Genomic DNA, 10,681 nt, shown 5'->3' with positions numbered 1-10,681 from the left:
CTAACATCCAGTGCCGATGCTCCAGCCATGTGAGTGAGCCCATCTTGGAAAAATTATTTCCAGGTCCAGTCAAGCTGAAGCAAAGGGACCAGTGGTAAGATTCCCCCACCAACCCCAACAGTTGGCAGGTTACTGAAAAAAAGTAAATTATTTTGTGGTTTGAAGTCAAGAAGATTTGGGTGGCTTTTTAAGCACCAGCCCAGTGCCCATCTGTGAACATCTCCACGTCAGTCAGTCTTGCTCTCTGTGTAAGAGTGTTCTGTGCTCACCTGCACTGAGGGACTCCCTTCTCCACAAAGCCGCTTCCCCGCTCTGCCCCAGACCAGGGTCCCATCTTCCGGTAGAGCAGGTGGGCTACTTGTGAGAAGGAGACAATTTGATTGAAGTAATTTGCACCCAGTCTTGAATGACTAATGTGTGAAGCTTGGAAAGCTTTAACCAGCAAAATTTCAACAAAACTAATAAAATAAATTGAAAAAATAGTAGATAGTATGGGGGAGGATATTCACAGATGGGGTCATCGTTCAGATTATGCAAAATACACGGACCATCCTTATGTTGTACTGTAGGCCTCCGAATTGAGTAGGTTTGCTCAAGGATTTACATTTTGTGTTAGTTGCTAGGAAAGAGGCAGGATACACAGTGCATCGTGTTGTGTTTTAAAATAATTCATTGTTCTCCCCCACGACTAGATTTTGTGTTCCCTTAAGATAGGAGGTAAAGTCTACCTCATCCTTGTATTTTCCGCCACAGCTAGGATAGTGTGTTTTGCATATTTCAAGTGTTCAATAAATATTTTTGTATGAGATAATAAGTAGTATTCCTGAAAACATATTCATTTGTTTTGATGTCAGAAGTGCCCCAATATTATGAGATATCAACATAGAATAATCAAGTTGAATATATATATATTTACATATATATATATGATAATATACATATCTTTTTCTTGCCTCTTCACTGCACTGGCTAAAGTGTCTAGTAGGATGCTGAATATATGAGTTATTTTAAAAATGCAATAATTCCTTCATATTCCTTGAATAACCTAACCTACTAGTATTAAATGATTCTTTTTCTGTATTTCTTGGTTAACCTTGCTCATATTTTATTCAAGATTTTTGCATATATGTTCATGAGCTTGGCCTATTTTTTTACATGTGTAATTTCCTAGACGGGATTTGTTGTCAGAGTTAGGCTCTTCTCGTATGCTCTTCTTGTAAAACTGAGAAGGGTTTCATCTTTTCCTAATTTCTGACATAATTATATATGGTAGTGTCACCATTAAAGCCATCTGGGGCTGGAGTTTCCTTTGTAAGAAGCATTTAAATAATGTATTTAATTTCTTAAGTAGTCCTACTATGCGTAACTATAACTGGAAAAGAAAAACATATCCACAGATGATGTTATTATATTTGTAGAAACATTATATTTGTAGAAACATAGATTCCAAAGAATCTATAGATCAGTAATAGAAATAATAGTTTGGTTTGGAAACCTGCTGTATACGGTTTCAATACCTACAAATTATAACATAATAAAAGGGAGAAAAAATGAAATTGAATGATAAAATATCTCATTTCAAATAGAATAAACAAATACCAAATAATAAATTTAATTTTTATTTTAAGATCTCTATACAGAAAAATATAAAATGTTTTTAAGAACATTTAGAGTACCTTAGTAATTACATCCATCATGTAAAATATTTGAAATAATCCGTATTAGAAAGATGTCAGTTCTCTTAAAATTGGCCTGTAGTTTTAATGCAATTCCAGTCAGATTCTGTCAGCTTTGATGTTTGGCCACAGGCTGTTTTTAAGTTTGGAATGACATGTGGGCAGTAACAGTGGCCACAGGCCCCACGAAGGAAGAATGGAGTCGCACGCACCCTCCAGCAGCTGACCCAGTCTTAAAGGTCACTTATGACAAAAGTGAAACCAAGTTACAAGGTGGGGGACGTCTTTGTATTAAGTTGGTAGGTTAGTTGGTTATCTACATTCTTAGAGACATGAGACTAACATGTCATACGTTCACAAAAGTTAATTCCAAAGAGCTTATGGGTATCCATGAAAAAGGAAAAAGAGTGAAGCTTTTAGAAAATGGTGAGACTCCTGACATGAACTTAAGGTAGGTAGGGATGTCTTTGCAAAGAAAACAAATAAAGCAGTATGTATCAATGTAGTTTGATCAATGGGACAAAAACAAATTTAAAATTTTATAAATTCAGGATAAGAATGAAAAGGCAACCCACAGAATGGACAAGGTCATTCTACCACATGTAACTAACAAGGAGTCGCATCCTAGATGTAGAAAAAGCCTTCTAAGGAAATTGCCAAAACCCAGTAAAAGTGAGCATGGCACCAGGAAGGCAGAGTACCAACCAGGGCATCTGCGTGGCCAGTAAACACATGAAGGGACAATTGTATTGGTAATCAGAGCAATGTTAACTGGAGCTATAATATGATACCACTTGAAAACCCCAGTGATTAAGACTCAAGGACTGCATGAACATTAGCAGACTGTGGAGCATCCAGAATCTTCATGCTCTGCTGCCTCAAGATGAAAGTGACATATTTCAGTACTTTTTGGCTTTCAGTTCTGTTTGGCCAGCGTCTAAGGACATGTATCAGCTGTCGTGGCCCGGTGAGGCCACTTCTGAGTATAGACCGGGCAAAAATGATTGATTAGATAGATAGATGGATAGATAGATGCAGAGTTACATAATAAAAGGACAGTCCAAGTACTGTGATTCGTAACAGCCCCTATTGGAAACAACCGTCTAATATAATAGCCCACATTGGAGATACCCATCATTAGTGATGAAGCATATTCATTTAGTGGGAAATTATACGGTAATGTGAGAGAATAAAACTGACGAATGCACAAACAGGGAAGATGTCCCAGATATAATATCGGGTAAAATAAACCAGGCACAAGAGAGAGAACACTATTTGTCCATTCACAGTTCAAAAATACCAAAACTAATATGTGATACCGATTACCCTATAAAGCTGTGGTAAAGGACTAATAAGGGAAGCAAGGAATTTTTCCACAGCTCTGAAGAGCAGGTAGTTCAAACTGTTCCACCGTATGGAAAAAGTAGGGTAACTTAAATTATTCTCTTAAGGTAATGTTACACTCATAGTAACCCCTAGAAAGATTTCACAAAAGGAATGTCCGTTTCACTTACGAATGTCAAAGTCAAGTCCTAAAGTATTTAGCATCAAAACCCAGAGCACATTAAAATAATAAAATACGTATCAAGTGGAGCTTCTTCCCAAGAGGCAAAGATGGTTCAAAGTTAGAACTCTTTCAGTATCCTAGTGGGAGTTATTCAATGTAAATAGATGAACATATAATATAAAGACTTATCTCTTAGGAAGACACAATATGACGTGTCATCTGCCCTCAGCTAATTACATTTACATCGGCCCCAATAAGAAATTGTAAACCATTTTTATTTAACTAGGCAAGGTAACCATTAAATTAAGGCTGAAATGATAATCAAGAAAAACAGTCTGGAAACCTCTGAAAAAGGCCAATGCTGGAGAAGTAGAGGGAACAGTCCCTGGAAAGTGTTAAGATATACTTACTGTGCATCCTGAACAACAACGGGGCATTACCACAGATGTGGACAAACTGCTGCATCAGAACTGGAAGTTTAGAAGTAGACACAAATTTCTGCAAAAAACAAACAAACTTTCTTATAAGTTGCAGATGACATCTTTCATCAGGGTAAAAAGACCTTTCAATAAATGGCACGGGGAAACAATTTGCCATCTAGAAAAAATAACAAAGTTCGGTTAATTCCTTATACTGTATACTAGGAAATGTCCAGAACTGATAAAATATTTACATGAAAACATCAAATAAGATGTTTTAGAAGCTATAGAAAAAAAAAGTGGAAGTGTATTTAATCTCTGAATTATACAGGCTTTTCTAGCTATAACAAAAGAAGAATAAAGAGAAAAATAAACCTGGTCAATTTAACAACATAAAAATCAAAAGCTTTTGTAGGACCCAAACTCAGATACCAAAATGATTACGTCACCAGAGACAACTGACATGTATATTTGCCATGACAAACAGTGTAGCTCTGACACACACCCAGCAGGAAAATGGGCCGAGGACATGAAGAATGGGATCACATAGCCCAGGAATTACGAGGGCAAAAATGATCAGCTGCAGCCATAATAAGAAAAATGCAAATTCAACCAGTGAAGATACCATTTATCACCTATCAGAGGGATACACGCAGCACAGCTTAATATTGGATTGTCGTTGAGAGACGGGGACGTGGGCATCAGTTTGTACTGTCTATTACAGTGAGAAAGCCAATAGGTTTAATTGCTGTGTAGGGAAGCTGTACAACATCTTTTACAATCACAAATGCAGATTCTCTTGGAACCAGCTATTCCCCTTCTAGGAATTCCCAAAAGTGTATGACCATACTTGTGACAAGATTATTCAGTGCTGTATTACTGGGACATGTGCCCAGTCCCTTATCAAAAACCTTTGGACTGAATGTGTTATGGAATACAGCTTTTGTGTTTGATTTGGGGAAGATACTCCATGCTCATCTCCTCTATCATATAAAGGACTTGGTAGGATTTGGGGCAGCACCCGCTATCTAAAGTATTACTACGTCCACAGTGGGATATGTGTATCCTAACACCAAGTGGCATAAACAAAACAAAACAAAAATAGTGTTATAGTTTGTCTATAGTTCTTTTTTATGGTTGTCTTTTAAAGAGTCGTCTTTTTTTATAGTTTTTGAAATAATGGAGTATTCTCAAATGAGGGCGTGCATAAGGATCAACCAAAGCCTTATGGAAAGACCTGGCTGGGTCCCAACTTCAGAGTGCATGATTCAGTAGGTCTGGGGGTCAGACCCTAAAATCTGCATTTTTATCAAGATATCAAGCAATACTGATGCTACTGGTTCTCGGGATCACATTTTGTGAACGTGGATATCGGCTGTAACAGGCCATGCTGCTTCTTTCCATGAACAACATGCAACAGAACTTCATTCTACCTGTGCATAAACACACACGGAATATTTTCTACGTCAGTGCGTCTTGGAAAAGTAACACATCGGGGCGCCTGGGTGGCTCAGTCGCTAAGCGTCTGCCTTCAGCTCAGGTCGTGATCCCAGGGTCCTGGGATCGAGCCCCACGTAGGGCTCCCTGCTCCGCGGGAAGCCGCTTCTCCCTCCCCCACTCCCCCTGCTTGTGTTCCCTCTCTCGCTGTGTCTCTCTCTGTCAAATAAATAAAATCTTTAAAAAAATATCAAGGGGCGCCTGGGTGGCTCAGTCGTTAAGCATCTGCCTTTGGCTCAGGTCATGATCCCAGGGTCCTGGGATCGAGCCCCGCGTCGGGCTCCCTGCTCAGTGGGGAGCCTGCTTCTCCCTCTCCCACTCCCCCTGCTTGTGTTCCCTCTCTGGCTGTCTCTCTCTCTGTCAAATAAATAAAAAAAAATCTTTAAAAAAATATCAAGGGGCGCCTGGGTGGCTCAGTCGTTAAGCGTCTGCCTTCGGCTCAGGTCATGATCCCAGGGTCCTGGGATCGAGCCCCGCGTCAGGCTCCCTGCTCAGCGGGGAGTCTGCTTCTCCCTCTCCCACTCCCCCTGCTTGTGTTCCCTCTCTCCCTGTCTCTCTCTCTGTGTCAAATAAATAAAATCTTAAAAAAAAAAAAAAAAAGAAAGAAAGAAAAGTAACACATCAGCATGGCCTTTGTAACCAGACTGGAGTTAGATGTCTGCGGATGGGCCAAGAACAAATTTCTCAAGTGACGAAACCACGCCAGAGCATTATTAAACCTCATTATGGGCAGCCTGATGAGAAACTTCTGGTGTCTTCGGTCTCATTACCATGGGTTTCTGTCTAGGAGGTTTTGTTTAATTATGTAAGCTACAGTAATCTCTTGCTCACTGATAAATGTGTGTTGTTCAAGTGCAGCAATTAAGTGATCAACCATTGTCTTCCATCTTCTAGTGAAAAATTTTATCATTTACACAATTTCCCCATCCTTCAGGTAATACACAGCAAATGATTTTTACCTAACTTTTCTACACTCATGGCTGATTCACCTCAGCCTCCATGTTGAGGCGTGACACCATCTCCTATCATTCCGTGAATCATTGAGCAGAGCTCAAACATCATCGCTAACCTGATGGCTGTGCCAAGCACTTGTTAACGTTGCCTTATCAACGTAAGTCCAACATTAGCAACAGTATAATTGGTGTCCCACAAACCGAAGGCTTTTAGGAAATCTTGGCTTCTTCAACTTGTGTTGATGACAGCAACCTTATACTTTTTAAGGTGTTTATACTCGTCCTTCATGAACTAGAAGGGGCATATTACAGATGTCACTTGGGGCAAAAATATACTCATCCATGAATAACAACATTTTAGTTTAGTTTTTTTTTTTTTTTCCTTCTGGTCATATTGATCTGAAATGAGTTCATATGGCTGGTTGAAAATTACTTGTAAGCCAGTAAGATAAATACACCTCTGGTTATGCTTTTTATTTTGCACTATAATGCACAAGTTAATCAAATACACTTTTCAAATATTTTGGATGTTCAGCTTCTGAAACTGTGTCTATCTTCCTTTTGTGTTCCTATAGCCTCCACACAGCCAGGAAGCATGAACACCGTTTTCCTTTGTATCATATGGTGGTGGTCTCCCCAGAGTCTTCATTAAGGTCTTTCTAGGAACTTAGCACCAGTGCCATGCTTTTTATCTGCATCATATGTTTGTCGAAGACTGCATTTTTCATTATCATCTTCAGAAATTTGTCAAAGTAGCTTTCTCACCAGAGTTGTTCAGATCTATTTCACCAGGGTGCTTCTTTCTCAGAGTCAGCCTCCTGAAGATCCACACCCAGTGTCATGGTTGAGTTCTTCACTTCTAGCTGGAATCATGACCAACAAACCAGTTTCTGGTAGACATCCATGGTAGACTTGTTACCGGTCCATCCATATGATTGGCACAGGGTCCCGACTTTCATTTTTTACCCCATGCAGTGTGTTTTTCTGTGTCTCCAGTTCTTCTTCACCGCCATCACAGAGGAAACACAAACCACTCTGACGAACATACCACTCATTATTTTCTGATTTTAACTGTCCCCAGAGTAGTCAATCTAATTCTGAAAGTATTTTCAACTTTAATTAAAATGAAGGCAAAACATAAGAAAATGTTAAAGAATAACATATACCAAATAATACCTTATCAAAATGTATTACATATTATGTAATATCTAATAATACATGTCCCAAAAATGTAAGCAAACAGAGGCACAAGGACCTGTTGTCAGCACAAATAGTGCTTCTTATCAGGAAAGATTGGACTTTGTGACCAAATGAGTTTGGGCACAAAAATTATTTTAAAAAGTGATTCTCGGGCGCCTGGGTGGCTCAGTTGGTTAAGCGACTGCCTTCGGCTCAGGTCATGATCCTGGAGTCCCTGGATCGAGTCCCGCATCGGGCTCCCTGCTCGGCAGGGAGCCTGCTTCTGCCTCTGACCCTCCCCCCTCTCATGTGCTCTCTCTCTCTCATTCTGTCTGTCTCAAATAAATAAATAAAAAATCTTAAAAAAATAAAAAATAAAAAAAATAAAAAGTGATTCTCAGAAATTACCAGATTTAAACATATTGACTATGAGACTGTGAACCTACGTAACTAAAATATCAGAAAAAACTTAAATATCCAACAGTAGGGGCTTGATTCAATAAATTATGGCATTTGCTCTACAGTGTAATACATTATAGCTCTCAAAGCTATGGGAATTAAAAGCTAATTAAAGCTCAGAGCTAAGGGAAGGAGATGCTGCTTATATTTTTACGTAAGAAAGAACCCTAAGATTTATTATTAGCAAGTAATGTGCTAAACAGTATTCCTAGTCTGTTTCCATTGCTGTAGAAAAAGAGAACATACATATATAAGTGGGTGCCCTGCATAGGAAAACAGGAATTGGTGTATGAGAGAGAGGGGCCGGGAGAGTCTTTTCAGTCTATGTGTGCTTTTTCCCCTTGGTAATTTCTAAATATGGTACAAATTTCTATTAATTTTATTCAAAAAATTAAATACTTGAGGGGCGCCTGGGTGGCTCAGTTGGTTGAGTGTCCAACTCTTGATTTTAGTTCAGGTCATGATCTCAGGGTTGTGGGATTGAGCCCCATGTTGGGCTCCATCCTGGGTGGGTGGTCTGCCTGAGATTCTCTCTCCTTCTCCTTCTGCCCCTCCCTCTGCTTGCACACATATGTTCTCTCTCTCTAAAATAAATAAATCTCTACAAAAATTAAATACTTGAGAAAGTAAAAGAATTTTGTTATGAAACCATGGAGAGCAGGCATATGGGTCCTGATAAGCTGCTGTGTGGCCATTCAGGCTCCATCTCCAAGAAGTCAATCACCGCACCCTTCTTTCTGGCTTAGGTTAATTCTAATGCTTTACCAGACAGTGGGAATGTGGTGGAAAGGAGAATCTAGGAAGGAACAAGGCTTTAGGGTAACTGGGGTTTTTTAAGGATGAGCACTTTCCCATTCTAGGTGCACAGATTTCAGGCTCTGATTCACCAGGGGACACACCAGCCCCACATCTAGTTCCAATGTATTAGCATAGTCAGCAGCTGAGTTGCAATAAAAGTGAATCCTTTGAGCTCTTCTCGTGTTAGTTATTAGACTGGTAGGTCAAGGGAAATTCATTGACAGAGAATAGCAGGTGTTTTCCAGAGGATTTGATAATGTCTTCGGTGGTATTCTGATGGATATGATTGAAATACGTGAGCCATGTAACAGTATATTTGGGGAGATACATAACTGCTTAAAATTATTTTCAGAAAAGAACTGATGAACAGGTCCTTGTTTGAAAGAAAAAAAGACTCCTGGTGAGATAGGCAGTGTTTTGTGGGCTCTGTTCTGTGTAACTTTTTAAATTTTGATTTCCCTCATCTATTTCTTCTATGAAGGCTTATTGAGAACCCACCAAATGTGAGACTCTGCTAGTCTACTAGGGATATACATGGGTGGGCAGTGTTTCAGCACACAAAATCACAGCCTAAAGTGATTTGGAAGTTACTACTTCCAAAGCTAGAAGCCTCTTACTTCTCTGAACTTGGAGTACTGTGTGTGTGTGTGTGTGTGTGTTTCCCTATCTTTCCCTCATTGTATTCAAGCAAAGAGCATGACTTCCCTTCCCATTAAGGATCTTGGATTCTCTTTTCCATTAAGGCCCACTTCTGGCACAAATGATGAACAAAATGTATTAAGGCATTTTCTTAGGATGCCAAAGTTAAATACATATATATCCTGGTAAATTACTCATAATTATAGAAACTTAAGAGTTTCAACAAATGTCTCATTACTAGCCAAGGCAATTTCTGAAGTAGTTGAGGAAATATGGTATCCATCCATCCTTTCTTCTGTTTCATATGCTGATTAGGGAACTAATGGAATCTTGTTTGATTCTGGAATTAAACTAAATACACAGTGCTGTGGTATTTCTAATATGGTCTTTATGTATGAGATCTTGAAAGGGAATTCTCTACATAAATCAAGATGGTATTATGAAGAAGATGTTCAAAGGACACTTGCATACTAAAAGTTTATTAAGTAAATCTTTAGATAGGTCTTCAGCATATTTTTGAGCTTTTCCTATTAATAACATACACAGTATTTCCCAGTAGAAAACCATAAAACAGTTATAGCTACCTTCAGAATTATTGTAGGTTAAGGTTATATTATTTTATTTGGAATATTAAACATTTATAGATAGAGTATGATTTAAAAGGAATCATCATATCCAGAATATTAACCACTGTAACTCCTAGAGACTGCACACTTAAAATCTTCTCAGGAAGAATTCTGAAAAATAGACCAGAAATCCCACAGGATGGCTATCACAGGTTTTCTATAAATCAAGCTAAGCCCTTGAGACAGGAAGGAGAGCATTCAATCTCACTCTGGGGAGCTTGAGAAGAGTTATCATGTTTATTTCCAGTTTCCCTTCATTGCTTACCTACTTGGCTCTGAGGAAGCCGACCCAGTTACCAAGAAATGTACTCAGAACTAAATTTCTGACATGACAGTATGAAATCTCAAAATGATAGAATACGTAGGAGAAGGATGTGTTTTTGATACCCATCTCAGACTGATGGCCAACAGACATTCCTTTCAATTCTCACCTGTTCACAAGAAGCATCAGGGCACACACAGACACACACGCCCTCTATAAATACCCAAAGCTTTGGGAAAATGCTAATGTGGACATTCTGAAGACACCACAGCTGTATGGAACGAGAGACCCTGAGCTGCAGGGGAGTGATAATGGTGGTGTATTGGACTAGCATGCTGAATCCAGGTAGTGTGGGGCCTGAATTCACACAGCTCAAAATTACAAACACAAAGTTACAGATGGGAGTCAATATTTACTAGGAACAAAAATAAATCACAAGTTAGACATTTTAAAAAGCTTAATAAGCTTCTAAATGTAAACAAATCCAGGAAATAGTAATAATGTGTTTTTTTTAATTTAACTTCCTAGCACACTTTTACAATACTTTTAATCCTACATTTTTCGATGTCTGCTCTTTGATTACTTTTCCCAGCTTAACGACCTTGTAATACACTTTCCCTAGAGAAAATGGAAAATGAATTCCACTTCAATTTTAGCATGGTCGAT

The sequence above is a fragment of the Neomonachus schauinslandi genome, chromosome 11, assembly GCF_002201575.2.
Source record: "Neomonachus schauinslandi chromosome 11, ASM220157v2, whole genome shotgun sequence".
NCBI lineage: Eukaryota > Metazoa > Chordata > Mammalia > Carnivora > Phocidae > Neomonachus > Neomonachus schauinslandi.
This window is presented reverse-complemented; position numbering follows the sequence as displayed.